This window comes from Diadema setosum, chromosome 5 (genome assembly GCF_964275005.1).
Source record: "Diadema setosum chromosome 5, eeDiaSeto1, whole genome shotgun sequence".
Classification (NCBI taxonomy): domain Eukaryota; kingdom Metazoa; phylum Echinodermata; class Echinoidea; order Diadematoida; family Diadematidae; genus Diadema; species Diadema setosum.
This window is the reverse complement of record NC_092689.1, coordinates 5001-26912: the sequence shown is the minus strand read 5'-3', so window position 1 is coordinate 26912 and position 21912 is coordinate 5001. Positions and strand designations below refer to the sequence as shown.

Below are 21912 nucleotides of genomic sequence, written 5' to 3'. Positions count from 1 at the left end.
CTTCGTTTACGGCGAAAATGACTGTTCTTTTAGCGATCGTGTCTAAGAAATTCTGCGTTGAACCCTAGTACACATTGTCATGGCGTACACGTGATCGAAATACGCGTTCACGATTGGTCAACTGCCCCGGAGACCCTTGTTTACAAGCCATCTACGTGTTATACTATGGGGATTGCTGCATAACAGCAGCGGCCGCGGTGTGTGTAGTGGTAGTGTAGGCTTACCGCATGCAACACACGTATCGTGACTGCTGTTCAGTACGGAAATGTGACATTTTTCCGCTTTGTTAGACTGTTTTTAGCAAGTTGAGGTAGAAATTGGAAGCCTTAAAATCAACACATAAGAGGAAAAGAAGGTCACATTTATCATCATGCAATTTCGAAGAAGGATCAAGCTGAAATCACGGCATCAAGGAGTACCTGTTCACTGTCGATTCTGCTGGTACTGTTGTGCGTGTTGTGCGTACACCTGATCACGGCAATCGCGAATCTTGAGCTGATTACGGTAGGTTTTGTGCTTTTCAAACGTTGTATTTCCGTAAATTTGTTGATGTAAAAATGATGTCAAATCAATTACAGCTCCTTGGCTTACTTATCATCCTTCATGAGTATCTAAGTTACCTCAACTATACGCAATTTCCCCACAATGATCGATTTGTTGTGTCAGTACTGAAAATGTTAGTCTGTACGAAGGAACAGCTGATCACGGCGATCGTGAATCTTGAGCTGATTACGATAGGTTATGTGCTTTTAAAACTTTGTTTTTCTGTAAATTTGTGGGTGTAAAAAAATTATTCCAAACCCATAATGGCTCCTTGACTTATTTTTTTTTTCTTTTCTGGGTACTTAAAATTGCCTCAGCTTCAAACGGAGATTCATAACGATATGGTCACGACATTCAAAACTGCAGTATTTATGGCGTATTTGAGGTAAGAATTAGGCAAATTTGTGTTATATCTTTAGGATAAACAAGCTACAGATCCTTAGGGTGACAATAGGTGGTACCCCCAACCCTACATTTTTTCTTCTTACTTTCAAAGTCTCAGAAAGAGCTCACTCAGATATTGGTCAAAGTAGACAAAATGTTGACTGGTTCATTTTGCTGTTTAAGTGAGATGCGAAATATCTCATAAATTTGATTTTTTTTTCCAGTGGATACATGATTACAGCTGTATGTGGCATTTTAATGTAAATAACGACACTGACATGGTGATAAATACTCTAATCTTTGCAGGTACACCTAAGTTTCCTCGACAAGAGAATCCCGTAGCTCTTCGCTGGAAAAGTACGGCATCTCTCGAGGTTCCACGGCAACAATGAGCACACTACCAGGCAGCTTGCATGGCATCTTGAGACGTTTTGGGGAAGCTTAGAACCGCAGTCCTAATCTCAGGAACAGGATTCCAAGCATTATGAGCTGATTTCAGGGATTATGGGTTGTAGTTGTTGCATAGTGGACTCCCATTGTCTATAACAAAGTCCTCGGGACCAGCAGTATTTCTAAACAATGAAATAACATAGGGAAGATAATGTTGCGGCCTGAATTTTAATTTTGCTTTACTGGAATTTCGTTATAATACAAATAGGAGTGCACTGTAATTTTTTCTTCTTCTATCTTTTCTTTTTTTGTCTCCTTCAAGTGTACTCCTTACTGGTCAATGTTCCTAATGCCAGTGATTGCCATTTGAATAGCATCATATACCTTGACCTTCACTCTCAATATTCAATCAGCGATTGTCCTTTGATATAAAAAGGCACGCAACAGTTTGGTTTGGTAGATTTCCTGTATTCTTGTGTGAGGCTGTCATTTCTTGTTTCATCACTGCTCCCATGTAACAGACATGACTGTAGTTGCTTTGTCGGTTATTCATTTCCCATCATCATTCAACAAGAACTTTGTGCACTGGCAGATCCCGAGGGGTGTGCACCAGGCACGCACCCCCATTTTATTTTTTGTTAAAACAAAAGAAATAGAAAAAATGGGGGATGGACATGTGCGCCCCCTTTCAATTTGTAAAGGTGCATCACCTTCATGAAAGTACTGGATGTGCATTATGCAGTGAGCCTGTTTCAAAATCGAACAGCGATGTAATCATTCTCTGTGTTGAATTTATTAGCTGAAAACTATTGATACTTTCCAGTATACACAACAGTACAGCACAGATTTTTTTAATTTCTGTGTAAATCCTTGGTTTTCTATGATTTATTTCATTAAAAGTACAATTGTACATTTATAATGTGACATAACATTGGTCGTCCCCATGACAATTCTTTAAAAAAAGTTAATTGTGATATGCTGTTTTTAGCATATTTTCCTTTCGTGTTTTATTCACGCCGAGTCACAGTGGTAAACATGTTATCGCGCACTTATCAAGAGTACGCGTACTTGTAACAAAGGTTCGCGCACTCAGCTTGGCCATGCATCCAGTAAAAACTGATGCATGGCTGGCCATGCATCCAGTAAAAACGGTAAGCACAGGTATGCATGCCCGTTTACGGCAAGCCAAAAGGAAATACATCCAGTAATTTTGTCATCGGGTAACACGATAGAAAAATGGGTTTTTGACAAGAAAATTACCCATTCTATAAATCAGATGACGCACATGTCTTTTCGTGCGTCAGTCTGAATATAGTGTGCATGCGGTAACTATGGAATTTAGCCTAAACCCACTCGGCTTCGCCTCGTGGGTTAAGCATTCCATAGTTACCTTATGCACACAATTCCGACTGACGCACTCAGACCTGTGCGTCATTTATATATTGTTTTTTTTATTGTTTTTAATTGTCTCTATTGTACCGGTATTTTAATACACTCTGGAAACTGAGAAGTATGCAGGTTACTGGCTGGTTTTGCCACTTGGAATGCAATTTAGCAACATGTACACTTTGTAGGACTATTTACATGAACAACACTAAGTGTATGGTGTCCAGCTAATCATTGCAGGGGGTCCCGTTGTAATTTTTTTTGGGGGGACATACTATATTTCAAGATTCGTTTGCATGAAAATTTACAAAAATTTGGTAATTTGAGATAAAACATTTATAGGAAAAAGGATTACTTTCCCCCTGTATAAAATGAACTAGCCCAACACAATTTCGTTCTAAATCTAATGGCTATGGTTTAGACCGATAAGATGCCTGATCTTATCAAGGACCTGTTTAGCGGATCTTGTTTGGAGTTTCCCTCTGTGTAGATTCAGCGTTTCTACTACCTCCTGGTTACAGTAAAGTCATGTACACTGTGCTGGAAAAAATTGAAGAGTGTGACTGGATTCTAATAAATAGTACTATGTTCCAATATGCTGGTATTTGATGTGTTTCAAGGTGTATTTTTTAATATGGGCATTCACATGCATGTACAGTATGTGTATGTAAGTTATGTACAGGTGGATGATAAAATTTGTGCATGTAAACATCCTAGAGTGCTAGTTGATTATGCTTTGCATAATAGTGCTGTTATTTGATACGTTTGACAGTGAATGTGTTTGTGCCCGTGCATGTGCGCGTATGTGTGTGTTGGTACATGTGTGTGTTTGTGTATTCATCTCTTACTGATTATTGTTAGGGGCGAGTGGTGAAAATATGTGACCCTGCACCACAAAACGAACAAAAAGTCGGCAGACATGAATTTTCAGGGGCAGATTCTGAAAGAGCAGACTCTAAGCTTTAAAATAATGTATAACTCAATACAAATGGACCTTCCTAACCCATCTAAATAATGAAAAGAAAGTACAGTGCTGTACACACTCTGGAAAAGTATTTACTGAGAAAAAGGGGCTTCAAAGGTTAGGGTCTATTCAAGCTCCGTGCAATGAATGGAACAAAAAACAGGAAGCAAAACTCCCTAGCAACCACTATGAAGGGATTATCGGATTAGGCTGAAATTTTGCACAGTAATTAAGGACATGCTGTTAATGGCTGGTACCAACTTTCAGTACAAGGGCATTTTCCTATCAAAAGTTATCAGTGCAGAGAGATTCCTCTGGTCAGCGGGATCGAGGCTGCGCAGCCCCTCGTTCAATGCCCGAGCCACCCGGGCGTCACTGAAGGCAGAGTTCGCTGCTGCAGTTCTCCAGCCCGCACCCGGCGGCGGCGGTCCACGGCACTGCGGCCGATAGTTCGGGAAAACGACCGGCATCGCTACTCAGATTGTGTCTAATTACACGTAGATTAAGAGATGACTTACGTGCAATATAATCTAAATTAGTAATATCAACGGAAATGCTAGGGTTAGGGCACGATCTATCAAAACAAGACGTCAAAATCTAGGTACACTAGCTAAAAGTATGTAACATGTATTATGTGTATATGCGTTAGTTAATGAAGATGGCGGACAAAAGACAAAAGTACAATTTTTCTTCACGGTCAAAACTCCTCAAATTCCAAGTTGTGAATGTAAATTTGTCGTTATAATAACTTTTTAATGGTAAATTATTTATTTAAAGTCATTTAAAACTGCTAAATGCATTGATATTGTAATTATTATAACATCAATCTACTACATGTTAAACTGGCAACATTTCATTTCGCACGCCAGCTGATCCTTGCAAGGCGAGCTCGGAAGGCAGCCAATCAGCACTCAAAATAGCGAAAGCCCTAGCAACCGCATTTCATTTTCGCCAGCATTAACTAGCTAAGAAAGCAGGTTTTGCTTAAGTTATGGTCTTCTAATATGTTGAATGTCGTAAAAACCAAAAATGGAGAAAACGAAGGTCAAAGTTCAGCACTCACTTCAAACATAAGACACATTCTGCAATCACCCATTAACTCCTTGACAACGCTATCAGCCAAACATCCAATGAAGCTAAAATTTGGTACAAACAGTCTTTACACATGAAACAAGGTCATCACAAAAGAAGAATCAGATTCAATGATATTCAATGGTGTTATTATGCAATTAAAAACAATGAAATACAAAGAAAATAACACGTGTTATCGAAGGCATAACACTAAGACTCCTGTCATTAATGACGAGACTACACTGTGTACCTTCTACAATGGTTTTTGTTTTGTTTTGTTTTTGTTTTTTTGCAAATCAGTGATTTCTTCACACTCTGAATACATTTTTGCAGTTGTTTCATACATCATACAATATGTTTTATAATGTTTGTAATAATAAATTTGGGCTGTTGTGCTCCTCTTTGATGTAACCAAGTAACCAAGTCTTTGGGAGCAGAGCGCCATCTGCGGCGAAAGTTGTGCCATGGTGATTTTTCTTGAATTTTTCTAACCCTTACCTAATTAGGGTTAAAAATTTTCAACTTTTTCTTGGGAGAGGGAAATTTTCTTTTTTAATATAGTGTAGAACAAGTCTTAAGGCTTATTTTAGATGAAAAAAAATTCATTACGTCTACGAAAAAGGATTTTATCAGTGATGCAAGAAGAGCCTAATTTGGAAAAATTAAAAGACGCAACACCAATTTTGTCCAAAAAATTGCCATATTTTCGTTAAAAATAGTCCGTTTGAGCTAATTTTTGGATATGTTATAGAAAATGGTATGGGCTTTCTGCCCAGCATTGTTTAAATTTTTTTTCTCTGAAAATAAAATGTGCTATTTTCAGCCCTAGAACAGGCACCTTACTTCTATCCTGCGTACAACCCAACTGCATTTTTTGGTTAGGATTGAACATTGAACTTTGACCTGCAGGGGTTAGAGGTCAAAGGTCATGGGGTTAAGTACTAGCTAAATAAGGTACAATTCAAAAACCCTAACTAAGTTGAGTTGGAACCGTAACCATGGTAACCAAATAAAGGACCCCCGGGTACCTATAATATTTTGGAAACGCCCTATATTTCTCGTCTGCAGAAAAATTTCACAAAAAATAGTATAGGATCGATCGGTTATAATTAAATCATATATTATATCAATTTCAGCTCAAAAAAGTAAGAAATAAGAAAGTAATAACGATTTTTCTAAGAAAATAGTAGGGTTAGCAAAAAAGACCTCTGCGTACCCCAAAAGGGACCGTTTGGTCCCTCATCTGAGTTTGCGCTTCAGGTACTCAAAGGTCTATTTTGGGGGACTTAAAAGTCCTTTTTGGGGGATGGTCTTTTTTGGGGTACCTAAAGGTCTTTTTGTAAAAAGACCTTTAGGTACCCCAAAAAAGACCATCCCCCAAAAAGGACTTTTAAGTCCCCCAAAATAGACCTCTGAGAACCTGAAAAAAAAAGACCTTTAGGTACCCCAAAAAAGACCTCTGCGTACCCCAAAAGGGACCGTTTGGTCCCTCATCTGAGTTTGCGCTTCAGGTACTCAAAGGTCTATTTTGGGGGACTTAAAAGTCCTTTTTGGGGGATGGTCTTTTTTGGGGTACCTAAAGGTCTTTTTGTTAAAAAAAAAAAAAGAAGACCTTTAGGTACTCAGGGACCAACTTGACATTTTGGTATCATGTTGTACGGGAAATGTTCTAGTTTCGAAATACAATCTACAAAATGTGAAATTTTGAAGAGAAAGGTGGGATGTCATAGTCTCTAAAGTTGACAAAAACTTACGTCTGATCGAAGACCACATCCCCTTCGTTTACGGCGAAAATGACTGTTCTTTTGGCGATCGTGTCTAAGAAATTCTGCGTTGAACCCTAATAGTACACACATTTGTCTCCCAGACGCGTAAACAGCCTCGTTACCAAGACACCAGATCGAAATACGCGTTGTTCGCGCGCGATTGGTCAACTGCGCGCGCGCGCCGGAGACCCTTGTTTACAAGCCATCTACGTGTTATACTATGGGGATTGCTGCATAACAGCAGCGGCCGCGGTGTGTGTAGTGCTAGTGTAGGCTTACCGCATGCAACACACGTATCGTGACTGCTGTTCAGTACGGAAATGTGACATTTTTCCGCTTTGTTAGACTGTTTTTTAGCAAGTTGAGGTAGAAATTGGAAGCCTTCAAATCAACACACAAGAGGAAAAGAAGGTCACATTTATCATCATGCAATTTCGAAGAAGGATCAAGCTGAAATCACGGCATCAAGGAGTACCTGTTCACTGTCGATTCTGCTGGTACTGTTGTGCGTGTTGTGCGTACACCTGATCACGGCAATCGCGAATCTTGAGCTGATTACGGTAGGTTTTGTGCTTTTCAAACGTCGTATTTCCGTAAATTTGTTGATGTAAAAATGATGTCAAATCAATTACAGCTCCTTTGCTTACTTATCATCCTTCATGAGTATGTAAGTTACCTCAACTATACGCAATTCCCCCACAATGATCGATTTGTTGTGTCAGTAATCTAATAACAGCAAATTGTGCCTGTAGCATGTTAGTCTGTACGAAGGAACAGCTGATCACGGCGATCGTGAATCTTGAGCTGATTACGATAGGTTATGTGCTTTTAAAACTTTGTTTTTCAGTAAATGTGTGGGTGTAAAAATTTATTCCAAACCCATAATGGCTCCTTGACTTATTTTTTTTCTTTTCTGGGTACTTAGAATTGCCTCAGCTAAACGCAATTCCCCCACAACGATCGATTTGTTGTAACACTCACACTGTCACAGCACAAATTGTGGCTGTTTTCTACATGTACTTCACTCAACATTCCCCGCTTGTACAGTTGCAGAAAATAATGAACGAACTTTCCTTGCATGTTTGTCCATATTTTCTTTCAAGGTAGGGCCTACCTGTAAACGCAAGCTTATTTTGAACCTATGATTAGAACAAGAAGCGAATTTTTCCTCACATATATCGTAATATTGGTATTTAGTGTGGTTTTAACAGGTGGTACTGTACGTCGTGTGAGTATTCCAATCTGGAAAAGTTGTCAATCCTAGCGTGAATTATCAATCATATCAAGGAAACTATATGTACGTAGCTGTAGTAACATCAGCTTTCGTTCTCGAAGTGTTCAAATTAACATTAACTTGTCTATGGTGTCTACACATTGCAATGTGTACTTTGTAGACACCGTAGACAAGTTAATGTACAAGGTAGGCAACCTACTAGAAATTATCTGTATAGGCTACACTGTGTCGAATGTAGTCACGACAATTACACAAGAAAGATCAATAAATAGACTCGTATATTTGAAGTTTTGATATTCTATAAATTTAGCACTTTCAATAGCAGGGATGACTGACACCTACAAAATATTTATTGCATAGAATTTCTACTTCATAATTTTACACACCTCAGTTTTATTGCTGTGGATTATCACTATTGTGATGCATTGTAATTACATGTATTGTCTTTCTCGTCAAAATCTATGGTTAATGCAGGTGGCCGATGCGAGAAGAGGTCCAGGGGTCCATCATGCTGTCCGCTTCCTGTTTCGTTGTAGGGGCCCACTCTAAGTGTACATGCACATCTTCCTGGGTGAAGTCTGGTGTGAAGTCCTGTGATGTCGAGCTTCTTCCAACTTCTGTCTCCAACATGAAGGTACGACTACATGTACTGTTTAAGGTGATTTTATGATTGTGTAGAGATATTTTTTAAGCTGTATGGTAGGGGTACCACCTATCGGCAGGGTACCTTCCCATCGGCACCCTGCATATCATGGCTGTTTACGTATAGAACGAAAAGGTTCACGCGGGATTAAGTGTCATTAGCTATAAAGACAATAAAAATGAAGAAACGATAATCAAAGTCAAAAACAAACTAACAAACCAAGCGAAAAATTACACATCCGCTCAGCAACGACGCATGGCTGTGAAATTTACGTGTATTACCTATGCCATGAAATTCACGTGTATTACCTATGCTGTGAAATTCACGTGTATTACCTATGGAGGGGAGGGGTGCCGATCGCAAGGTACCCTTTTTAACTGCGCGAAGAAAACAGAACGCACGCACTAAAATTGCGCTATCTTAAAACGGAGATTCATAACGAGATGGTCACGACATTCAAAATTGCAGTATTTATGGCGTATTTGAGGTAAGAATTAGGCAAATTTGTGTTATATTTTTAGGATAAACAAGCTACAGATCCTTAGGGTGACAATAGGTGGTACCCCCAACCCTACATTTTTTTTTCTTACATTCAAAGTCTCAGAAAGAGCTCACGCAGATATTGGTCAAAGTAGACAAAATGTTGACTGGTTCATTTTGCTGTTTAAGTGAGATGCGAAATATCTCATAAATTTGATTTTTTTTTTCCAGTGGATACATGATTACAGCTGTATGTGGCATTTTTAATGTAAATAATGACACTGACATGGTGATAAATACTCTAATCTTTGCAGGTACACCTAAGTCTCCTCGACGAGAGAATCCTGTGGCTCTTCGCTGGAAAAGTACGGCATCTCTCGAGGTTCCACGGCAACAATGAGCACACTACCAGGCAGCTTGCATGGCATCTTGAGACGTTTTGGGGAAGCTTAGAACCGCAGTCCTAATCTCAGGAACAGGATTCCAAGCATTATGAGCTGATTTCAGGGATTATGGGTTGTAGTTGTTGCATAGTGGACTCCCATTGTCTATAACAAAGTCCTCGGGACCAGCAGTATTTCTAAACAATGAAATAACATAGGGAAGATAATGTTGCGGCCTGAATTTTAATTTTGCTTTACTGGAATTTCGTTATAATACAAATAGGAGTGCACTGTAATTTTTTCTTCTTCTATCTTTTCTTTTTTTGTCTCCTTCAAGTGTACTCCTTACTGGTCAATGTTCCTAATGCCAGTGATTGCCATTTGAATAGCATCATATACCTTGACCTTCACTCTCAATATTCAATCAGCGATTGTCCTTTGATATAAAAAGGCACGCAACATTTTGGTTTGGTAGATTTCCTGTATTCTTGTGTGAGGCTGTCATTTCTTGTTTCATCACTGCTCCCATGTAACAGACATGACTGTAGTTGCTTTGTCGGTTATTCATTTCCCATCATCATTCAACAAGAACTTTGTGCACTGGCAGATCCCGAGGGGTGTGCACCAGGCACGCACCCCCATTTCATTTTTTGTTAAAACAAAAGAAATAAGAAAAAATGGGGGATGGACATGTGCGCCCCCTTTCAATTTGTAAAGGTGCATCACCTTCATGAAAGTACTGGATGTGCATCATGCAGTGAGCCTGTTTCAAAATCGAACAGCGATGTAATCATTCTCTGTGTTGAATTTATTAGCTGAAAACTATTGATACTTTCCAGTATACACAACAGTACAGCACAGATTTTTTTAATTTCTGTGTAAATCCTTGGTTTTCTATGATTTATTTCATTAAAAGTACAATTGTACATTTATAATGTGACATAACATTGGTCGTCCACATGACAATTCTTTAAAAAAAGTTATTTGTGATATGCTGTTTTTAGCATATTTTCCTTTCGTGTTTTATGCACGCCGAGTCACAGTGGTAAACATGTTATCGCGCACTTAGCAAGAGTACGCGTACTTGTAACAAAGGTTCGCGCACTCAGCTTGGCCATGCATCCATTAAAAACTGATGCATGGCTGGCAATGCATCCAGTAAAAACGATAAGCACAGGTATGCATGCCCGTTTACGGCAAGCCAAAAGGAAATACATCCAGTAATTTTGTCATCGGGTAACACGATAGAAAAATGGGTTTTTGACAAGAAAATTACCCATTCTATAAATCAGATGACGCATATGTCTTTTCGTGCGTCAGTCTGAATATAGTGTGCATGCGGTAACTATGGAATTTAGCCTAAACCCACTCGGCTTCGCCTCGTGGGTTAAGCATTCCATAGTTACCTTATGCACACAATTCCGACTGACGCACTCAGACCTGTGCGTCATTTATATATTGTTTTTTATTGTTTTAAATTGTCTCTATTATACCGGTATTTTAATACACTCTGGAAACTGAGAAGTATGCAGGTTACTGGCTGGTTTTGCCACTTGGAATGCAATTTAGCAACATGTACACTTTGTAGGACTATTTACATGAACAACACTAAGTGTATGGTGTCCAGCTAATCATTGGGGGGGGGGGGGGTCCTGTTGTAATTTTTTTGGGGGACATACTGTATTTCAAGATTCGTTTGCATAAAAATTTACAAAAATTTGGTAATTTGGGCTAAAATATTTATAGGAAAAAGGATTACTTTCCCCCTGTATAAAATGAACTAGCCCAACAGAATTTTGTTCTAAATTCAATGGCTATGGTTTAGACCGATAAGATGCCTGATCTTATCAAGGACCTGTTAAGCGGATCTTGTTTGGAGTTTCCCTCTGTGTAGATTCAGCGTTTCTACTACCTCCTGGTTACAGTAAAGTCATGTACACTGTGCTGGAAAAAATTGAAGAGTGTGACTGGATTCTAATAAATAGTACTATGTTCCAATATGCTGGTATTTGATGTGTTTCAAGGTGTATTTTTTAATATGGGCATTCACATGCATGTACAGTATGTGTATGTAAGTTATGTACAGGTGGATGATAAAATTTGTGCATGTAAACATCCTAGAGTGCCAGTTGATTATGCTTTGCATAATAGTGCTGTTATTTGATACGTTTGACAGTGAATGTGTTTGTGCCCGTGCATGTGCGCGCATGTGTGTGTTGGTACATGTGTGTGTTTGTGTATTCATCTCTTACTGATTATTGTTAGGGGCGAGTGGTGAAAATATGTGACCCTGCACCACAAAACGAACAAAAAGTCGGCAGACATGAATTTTCAGGGGCAGATTCTGAAAGAGCAGACTCTTAAGCTTTAAAATGATGTTTAACTCAATACAAATGGACCTTCCTAACCCATCTAAATAATGAAAAGAACGTACAGTGCTGTACACACTCTGGAAAAGTATTTACTGAGAAAAAGGGGCTTCAAAGTTTAGGGTCTATTCAAGCTCCGTGCAATGAATGGAACAAAAAACAGGAAGCAAAACTCCCTAGCAACCACTATGAAGGGATTATCGGATTAGGCTGAAATTTTGCACAGTAGTTAAGGACATGCTGTTAATGGCTGGTACCAACTTTCAGTACAAGGGCATTTTCCTTTCAAAAGTTATCAGTGCAGAGAGTTTCCTCTGGTCAGCGGGATCGAGGCTGCGCAACCCCTCGTTCAATGCCCGAGCCACCCGGGCGTCACTCAAGGCAGAGTTCGCTGCCGCAGTTCTCCAGCCCGCACCCGGCGGCGGCGGTCCACGGCACTGCGGCCGATAGTTCGGGAAAACGACCGGCATCGCTACTCAGATTGTGTCTAATTACACGTAGATTAAGAGATGACTTACGTGCAATATAATCTAAATTAGTAATATCAACGGAAATGCTAGGGTTAGGGTACGATCTATCAAAACAAGACGTCAAAAATCCAGGTACACTAGCTAAAAGTATGTAACATGTATTATGTGTATATAATGCGTTAGTTCGGTGGTGCGGAAATGAAGATGGCGGACAAAAGACAAAAGTACAATTTTTCTTCACGGTCAAAACTCCTCAAATTCCAAGTTGTGAATGTAAATTTGTCGTTATAATAACTTTTTAATGGTAAATTATTTATTTAAAGTCATTTAAAACTGCTAAATGCATTGATATTGTAATTATTATAACATCAATCTACTATATGTTAAACTGGCAACATTACATTTCGCACGCCAGCTGATCCTTGCAAGGCGAGCTCGGAAGGCAGCCAATCAGCACTCAAAATAGCGAAAGCCCTAGCAACGGCATTTCATTTTCGCCAGCATTAACTAGCTAAGAAAGCAGGTTTTGCTTAAGTTATGGTCTTCTAATATGTTGAATGTCGTAAAAACCAAAAATGGAGAAAACGAAGGTCAAAGTTCAGCACTCACTTCAAACATAAGACACATATTCTGCATTGCAATCACCCATTAACTCCTTGACAACGCTATCAGCCAAACATCCAATGAAGCTAAAATTTGGTACAAACAGTCTTTACACATGAAACAAGGTCATCACAAAAGAAGAATCAGATTCAATGATATTCAATGGTGTTATTACACAATTAAAAACAATGAAATACAAAGAAAATAACACATGTTATCGAAGGCATAACACTAAGACTCCTGTCATTAATGACGAGACTACACTGTGCACCTTCTACAATGGTTTTTGTTTTGTTGTTTTTTTTTGCAAATCAGTGATTTCTTCACACTCTGAATACATTTTTGCAGTTGTTTCATACATCATACAATATGTTTTATAATGTTTGTAATAATAAATTTGGGCTGTTGTGCCCCTCTTTGATGTAATCAAGTAACCAAGTAACCAAGTCTTTGAGAGCAGAGCGCCATCTGCGGCGAAAGTTTTGCCATGGTGATTTTTCTTGAATTTTTCTAACCCTTACCTAATTAGGGTTAAAAATTTTCAACTTTTTCTTGGGAGATAGAAATTTTCTTTTTTTATATAGTGTAGAACAAGTCTTAAGGCTTATTTTAGATGAAAAAAAAATCATTACGTCTACGAAAAAGGATTTTATCAGTGATGCAAGAAGAGCCTAATTTGGAAAAATTAAAAGACGCAACACCACTTTTGTCCAAAAAATTGCCATATTTTCGTTAAAAATAGTCCGTTTGAGCTAATTTTTGGATATGTTATAGAAAATGGTATGGGCTTTCTGCCCAGCATTGTTTTAAATTTTTTTCTCTGAAAATAAAATGTGCTATTTTCAGCCCTAGAACAGGCACCTTATACTTTTATCCTGCGTTACAACCCAACTGCATTTTTTGGTTAGGATTGAACATTGAACTTTGACCTACAGGGGCTGCAGGTCAAAGGTCATGGGGTTAAGTACTAGCTAAATAAGGTACAATTCAAAAACCCTAACTAAGTTGAGTTGGAACCGTAACCATGGTAACCAAATAAAGGACCCCCGGGTACCTATAATATTTTGGAAACGCCCTATATTTCTCGTCTGCAGAAAAATTTCACAAAAAATGGTATAGGATCGATCGGTTATAATTAAATCATATATTATATCAATTTCAGCTCAAAAAAGTAAGAAATAAGAAAGTAATAACGATTTTTCTAAGAAAATAGTAGGGTTAGCAAAAAAGACCTCTGCGTACCCCGAAAGGGACCGTTTGGTCCCTCATCTGAGTTTGTGCTTCAGGTACTCAAAGGTCTATTTTGGGGGACTTAAAAGTCCTTTTTGGGGGATGGTCTTTTTTGGGGTACCTAAAGGTCTTTTTGTAAAAAGACCTTAGGTCTTTTTTGGGGTACCTAAAGGTCTTTTTGTAAAAAGACCTTTAGGTACCCCAAAAAAGACCATCCCCCAAAAAGGACTTTTAAGTCCCCCAAAATAGACCTTTGAGTACCTGAAAAAAAGAGACCTTTAGGTACCCCAAAAAAGACCTCTGCGTACCCCAAAAAGGACCGTTTGATCCCTCATCTGAGTTTGCGCTTCAGGTACTCAAAGGTCTATTTTGGGGGACTTAAAAGTCCTTTTTGGGGGATGGTCTTTTTAGGGGTACCTAAAGGTCTTTTTTTTGTAAAAAGACCTTTAGGTACCCCAAAAAAGACCTCTGCGTACCCCAAAAGGGACCGTTAGGTCCCTCATCTGAGTTTGCGCTTCAGGTACTCAAAGGTCTATTTTGGGGGACTTAAAAGTCCTTTTTGGGGGATGGTCTTTTTTGGGGTACCTAAAGGTCTTTTTGTAAAAAAAAAAAAAAAAAAGACCTTTAGGTTCTCAGGGACCAACTTGACATTTTGGTATCATGTTGTACGGGAAATGTTCTAGTTTCTGATGATATCAACAATATTTCGAAATACAATCTAAAAAAGGTGAAATTTTGAAGAGAAAGGTGGGATGTCAGTCTCAAAAGTTGACAAAAATCTTACGTCTGAAGACCAAATCCCCTTCGTTTACGTCGAAAATGACTGTTCTTTTGGCTATCGTGTCTAAGAAATTCTGCGTTGAACCCTAGTACCCACATTTGTCTCCCAGACGCGTAAACAGCCTCGTTACCAAGACACCAGATCGAAATACGCGTTGTTCGCGCGCGATTGGTCAACTGCGCGCGCGCGCCGGAGACCCTTGTTTACAAGCCATCTACGTGTTATACTATGGGGATTGCTGCATAACAGCAGCGGCCGCGGTGTACGTGTGTATTTGTAGTGCTCTAGTGTAGGCTTACCGCATGCAACACACGTATCGTGACTGCTGTTCAGTACGGAAATGTGACATTTTTCCGCTTTGTTAGATTGTTTTTTAGCAAGTTGAGGTAGAAATTAGAAGCCTTGAAATCAACACACAAGAGGAAAAGAAGGTCACATTTATCATCATGCAATTTCGAAGAAGGATCAAGCTGAAATCACGGCATCAAGGAGTACCTGCACCTGTTCACTGTCGATGCTGCTGGTACTGTTGTGCGTGTTGTGCGTACACCTGATCACGGCAATCGCGAATCTTGAGCTGATTACGGTAGGTTTTGTGCTTTTCAAACGTCGTATTTCCGTAAATTTGTTGATGTAAAACTGATGTCAAATCAATTACAGCTCCTTGGCTTACTTATCATCCTTCATGAGTATGTAAGTTACCTCAACTATACGCAATTCCCCCACAATGATCGATTTGTTGTGTCAGTAATCTAATAACAGCAAATTGTGCCTGTAGCATGTTAGTCTGTACGAAGGAACAGCTGATCACGGCGATCGTGAATCTTGAGCTGATTACATACGATAGGTTATGTGCTTTTAAAACTTTGTTTTTCAGTAAATTTGTGGGTGTAAAAATTTATTCCAAACCCATAATGGCTCCTTGACTTATTTTTTTCTTTTCTGGGTAGGGTTGGACCTACTACTAATCGACCGCCTAATGTTTATTTGCTTGATAAGAATATCTATCACTGAAATTCACGTAAAAAACTTGACCTACGTGATTGAGAAAATCCAGCTCTATCAAATCCCGTTGTTCCCTTTTCGATTCGAACTTTCAGTGCAAAAATATCGCCGACGAACTTGCGTGGCCTCGTTTCAGCTCCCCGCGGTAAATCGCGTTTTTAGGATCGACCGCTGATTTTGCATTGACAATGCACGCAAACCGAGTTGTATTGAACACCGTGTTGTACGAAGCTTTTTAGAAGCCTTTTAGAAACTTCCATAGACATTACATTGTGCTGTCATTACGATTCGGTGAAAATATTCATTCGAAATTTTGTCCTTGATTAAAACCATTAATGAACAGTGAATTATCGCGTTTTCCCATACCATCCTAATCTACATTCAAAGCCAATCCATTTTTATGTGCTTTGCGCGCAGAGAAGTGCGTACTAAGTGTTCAGTGCGCGAATTACACGCGGTCGGTTTCAATAAGGGTGGTCGATATGTAGTAGGGCTACTATACTTAGAATTGCCTCAGCTAAACGCAATTCCCCCACAACGATCGAGTTGTTGTAACACTCTGTTCACACTGTCACAGCACAAATTGTGGCTGTTTTCTACATGTACTTCACTCAACATTCCCCGCTTGTACAGTTGCAGAAAATAATGAACGAACTTTCCTTGCATGTTTGTCCATATTTTTTTTTCAAGGTAGGCCTAGGGCCTACCTAGCTGTAAACGCAAGCTTATTTTGAACCTGTGATTAGAACAAGAAGCGAATTTTTCCTCACATTTATCGGTATTTAGTGTGGTTTTAACAGGTGGTACTGTACGTTGTGTGAGTATTCCAATCTGGAAAAGTTGTCAATCCTAGCGTGAATTATCAATCATATCAAGCAAACTATATGTACGTAGCTGTAACATCAGCTTTCGTTCTCGAAGTGTTCAAATTAACATTAACTTGTCTATGGTGTCTACTAAGTACACATTGCAATGTGTACTTTGTAGACACCGTAGACAAGTTAATGTACAAGGTACTAGAAATTATCTGTATGTACACTGTGTCTGTATGTAGTCACGACAATTACACAAGAAAGAACAATAAATAGACTTGTATATTTGAAGTTTTGATATTCTATAAATTTAGCAGGGATGACTGACACCTACAAAATATTTATTGCATAGAATTTCTACTTCATAATTTTACACACCTCAGTTTTATTGCTGTGGATTATAACTATTGTGATACATTGTAATTACATGTAGGTCTATTGTCTTTCTCGTCAAAATCTATGGTTAATGCAGGTGGCTGATGCGAGAAGAGGTCCACGGGTCCATCATGCTGTCCGCTTCCTTTTTGGTTGTAGGGGCCCACTCTAAGTGCACATGCACATCTTCCTGGGTGAATTCTGGTGTGAAGTCCTGTGATGTCGAGCTTCTTCCAACTTCTGTCTCCAACATGAAGGTACGACTACATGTACTGTTTAAGGTGATTTTATGATTGTGTAGAGATATTTTTTAAGCTGTATGGTAGGGGTACCATTCAAAGTCTCAGAAAGAGCTCACTCAGATATTGGTCAAAGTAGACAAAATGTTGACTGGTTCATTTTGCTGTTTAAGTGAGATGCGAAATATCTTATAAATTTGATTTTTTTTTTTCCAGTGATTACATGATTACAGCTGTATGTGGCATTTTTAATGTAAATAATGACACTGACATGGTGATAAATACTCTAATCTTTGCAGGTACACCTAAGTCTCCTCGACGAGAGAATCCCGTGGCTCTTCGCTGGAAAAGTACGGCATCTCTCGAGGTTCCACGGCAACAATGAGCACACTACCAGGCAGCTTGCATGGCATCTTGAGACGTTTTGGGGAAGCTTAGAACCGCAGTCCTAATCTCAGGAACAGGATTCCAAGCATTATGAGCTGATTTCAGGGATTATGGGTTGTAGTTGTTGCATAGTGGACTCCCATTGTCTATAACAAAGTCCTCGGGACCAGCAGTATTTCTAAACAATGAAATAACATAGGGAAGATAATGTTGCGGCCTGAATTTTAATTTTGCTTTACTGGAATTTCGTTATAATACAAATAGGAGTGCACTGTAATTTTTTCTTCTTCTATCTTTTCTTTTTTTGTCTCCTTCAGGTGTACTCCTTACTGGTCAATGTTCCTAATGCCAGTGATTGCCATTTGAATAGCATCATATACCTTGACCTTCACTCTCAATATTCAATCAGCGATTGTCCTTTGATATAAAAAGGCACGCAACATTTTGGTTTGGTAGATTTCCTGTATTCTTGTGTGAGGCTGTCATTTCTCGTTTCATCACTGCTCCCATGTAACAGATATGACTGTAGTTGCTTTGTCGGTTATTCATTTCCCATCATCATTCAACAAGAACTTTGTGCACTGGCAGATCACGAGGGGTGTGCACCAGGCACGCACCCCCATTTCATTTTTTGTTAAAACAAAAGAAATAAGAAAAAAATGGGGGATGGACATGTGCGCCCCCTTTCAATTTGTAAAGGTGCATCACCTTCATGAAAGTACTGGATGTGCATTATGCAGTGAGCCTGTTTCAAAATCGAACAGCGATGTAATCATTCTCTGTGTTGAATTTATTAGCTGAAAACTATTGATACTTTCCAGTATACACAACAGTACAGCACAGATTTTTTTAATTTCTGTGTAAATCCTTGGTTTTCTATGATTTATTTCATTAGAAGTACAATTGTACATTTATAATGTGACATAACATTGGTCGTCCCCATTACAATTCTTTAAAAAAGTTAATTGTGATATGCTGTTTTTAGCATATTTTCCTTTTGTGTAACACGATACAAAAATGGGTTTTTGACAAGAAAATTGACAGAACTTAGGACAAAAGAGATTCCCGACATCCTCTACAAAATTCCTCATTTCTCTTTGACCACTGAAGCAAATCGAATGGGGTTTCCTGTAAGATGTGGGCAATGAGTTATAGTTTCATACCCTGAATTTGTATTTAGTTGGATTCACTATTTTTAAAGATATCATTGCGGAGGGTCCCGTTGTAATTTTTTTTGGGGGACATACTGTATTTCAAGATGCGTTTGCATGAAAATTTAAAAAAAAATTGGTAATTTGAGCTAAAACATTTATAGGAAAAAGGATTACTTTCCCCCTGTATAAAATGAACTAGCCCAACACAATTTCGTTCTAAATCTAATGGCTATGGTTTAGACCGATAAGATGCCTGATCTTATCAAGGACCTGTTGAGCGGATCTTGTTTGGAGTTTCCCTCTGTGTAGATTCAGCGTTTCTACTACCTCCTGGTTACAGTAAAGTCATGTACACTGTGCTGGAAAAAATTGAAGAGTGTGACTGGATTCTAATAAATAGTACTATGTTCCAATATGCTGGTATTTGATGTGTTTCAAGGTGTATTTTTTAATATGGGCATTCACATGCATGTACAGTATGTGTATGTAAGTTATGTACAGGTGGATGATAAAATTTGTGCATGTAAACATCCTAGAGTGCCAGTTGATTATGTTTTGCATAATAGTGCTGTTATTTGATACGTTTGACAGTGAATGTGTTTGTGCCCGTGCATGTGCGCGCATGTGTGTGTTTGTGTATTCATCTCTTACTGATTATTGTTAGGGGTAAGTGGTGAAAATATGTGACCCTGCACCACAAAACGAACAAACAGTTGGCAGACATGAATTTTCAGGGGCAGATTCTGAAAGAGCAGACTCTAAGCTTTAAAATGATGTATAACTCAATACAAATGGACCTTCCTAACCCATCTAAATTATGAAAAGAAAGTACAGTGCTGTACACACTCTGGAAAAGTATTTACTGAGAAAAAGGGGCTTCAAGGTTTAGGGTCTATTCAAGCTCCGTGCAATGAATGGAACAAAAAACAGGAAGCAAAACTCCCTAGCAACCACTATGAAGGGACTATCGGATTAGGCTGAAATTTTGCACAGTAATTAAGGACATGTGTTAATGGCTGGTACCAACTTTCAGTACAAGGGCATTTTCCTTTCAAAAGTTATCAGTGCAGAGAGATTCCTCTGGTCAGCGGGATCGAGGCTGCGCAACCCCTCGTTCAATGCCCGAGCCACCCGGGCGTCACTCAAGGCAGAGTTCGCTGCCGCAGTTCTCCAGCCCGCACCCGGCGGCGGCGGTCCACGGCACTGCGGCCGATAGTTCGGGAAAAACGACCGGCATCGCTACTCAGATTGTGTCTAATTACACGTAGATTAAGAGATGACTTACGTGCAATATAATCTAGATTAGTAATATCAACGGAAATGCTGACAGCTAAAGGCACGATCTATCAAAACAAGACGTCAAAATCCAGGTACACTAGCTAACAGTATGTAACATGTATTATGTGTATATAATGTGTTAGTTCGGTGGTGCGGAAATGAAGATGGCGGACAAAAGACAAAAGTACAATTTTTCTTCACGGTCAAAACTCCTCAAATTCCAAGTTGTAAATGTAAATTTGTCGTTATAATAACTTTTTAATGGTAAATTATTTATTTAAAGTCATTTAACACTGCTAAATGCATTGATATTGTAATTATTATAACATCAATCTACTACATGTTAAACTGGCAACATTTCATTTCGCACGCCAGCTGATCCTTGCAAGGCGAGCTCGGAAGGCAGCCAATCAGCACTCAAAATAACGAAAGCCCTAGCAACGGCATTTCATTTTCGCCAGCATTGACTAGCTAAGAAAGCAGCTTTTGCTTAAGTTATGGTCTTCTAATATGTTGAATGTCGTAAAAACCAAAAATGGAGAAAACGAAGGTCAAAGTTCAGCACTCACTTCAAACATAAGACACATATTCTGCATTGCAATCACCCATTAACTCCTTGACAACGCTATCAGCCAAACATCCAACAAACAGTCTTTACACATGAAACAAGGTCATCACAAAAGAAGAATCAGATTCAGTGATATTCAATGGTGTTATTACGCAATTAAAAACAATGAAATACAAAGAAAATAACACATGTTATCGAAGGCATAACACTAAGACTCCTGTGATTAATGACGAGACTACACTGTGTACCTTCTACAATGGTTGTTTTTTTTTTTTTTTTTTTGCAAATCAGTGATTTCCTCACACTCTGAATACATTTTTGCAGTTGTTTCATACATCATTCAATATGTTTTATAATATTTGTAATAATAAATTTGGGCTGTTGTGCTCCTCTTTGATGTCTTGTCCCTCCAAGTTGGAATCTTGGTAGAGGGCTTCGAAGACATCATCGATGTCCCCCTCAGTGAGGCTTCTCTCTGAGAAGGATGGTTACAAACGATGACTGGCTCTTTACCTGAATGAAGGAAGACAATGATAAAGAGAGTTATTATGATGGGTCAAACATCAGGTCTGGCATTTTTCTGGGTGGGGATTTTTCAGATACTTATTGTTCAAATAGTATACTGTAAAACCAGAAACGTTCGTGGATGCTGTAGCATGAAACTTTTGCGAATTTGAGCCAACAGCATTTTGGGAGACATGAAACTTTTTCCAACTGCCAACTTGCATTCAACAGATTGTGTATAAATCAACCTTTTGCAGGCATTTTACTTTTTCATGAATCTTGCGTCTTGTGAAATCCAAGTTGAAACTAAACAATGACAGGTTGACTACACAGTAGTAAGCCCTAATCACACTCATTTCAGTGTCATTTGGGGGCTGTTGCTGTTTTCACTCTTCAAACTCATAAAATTTACTGAGTAATTCCCTGTGATACACTCGCATTTACAGTCATTGATATTCAATATGGTATAAGCCAAGTACATTCTCAGTTGAATCGAAGGCAGCAACCAAAGTTGAAACGTACGTAGGGGCTCAGAAAGCCCGCATGATTTGTAGCTGTACAGCTCGCACTATGTAGCTGTACAAATCGTGTGGGTGTTCTGTGGCCATACCATAGACCATAGAGCTCTATGGTACGCATACCTTTCAACTTTCGTCGCTGCCTTAAATTCAATTCAGCTAGCTTATAGGTACCCTGTCAATGACGATGAATGTGAGTTATGTATTGCGGGGAACTCTACTCAGTAAAATTCTATTTTTCTGTTTAAGAATGGAAGTGACGACAACCCCCCAAAACACTGAAATAGGTCTGTGATTTTTACTTTCCAGTTCTTGTCACAGTCTAGTTTATCAATAGATTTTAGATGTCTGGTGCAAAACGCACAAACGTTAGCA

General features: G+C 38.9%; 3 long non-coding RNA genes across 3 annotated transcripts; all 3 read left to right on the top strand.

Annotated features, from left to right (window-relative positions):
• The first annotated feature begins 349 nt into the window (after window positions 1–349).
• On the top strand, window positions 350–3307 carry LOC140228968 (uncharacterized). The gene is made up of 2 exons (XR_011901260.1): window positions 350–504; window positions 1234–3307. It is a non-coding gene; the product is annotated as an uncharacterized lncRNA (long non-coding RNA).
• A 3568-nt stretch (window positions 3308–6875) lies between these two features.
• Window positions 6876–11252, top strand: LOC140228484 (uncharacterized). The gene is made up of 3 exons (XR_011901242.1): window positions 6876–7064; window positions 8213–8372; window positions 9176–11252. It is a non-coding gene; the product is annotated as an uncharacterized lncRNA (long non-coding RNA).
• Window positions 11253–14946: 3694 nt separating this feature from the next.
• LOC140228967 (uncharacterized) lies at window positions 14947–19092 on the top strand. Its single transcript, XR_011901259.1, has 3 exons — window positions 14947–15283; window positions 16987–17146; window positions 17428–19092. It is a non-coding gene; the product is annotated as an uncharacterized lncRNA (long non-coding RNA).
• Window positions 19093–21912: the final 2820 nt, after the last annotated feature.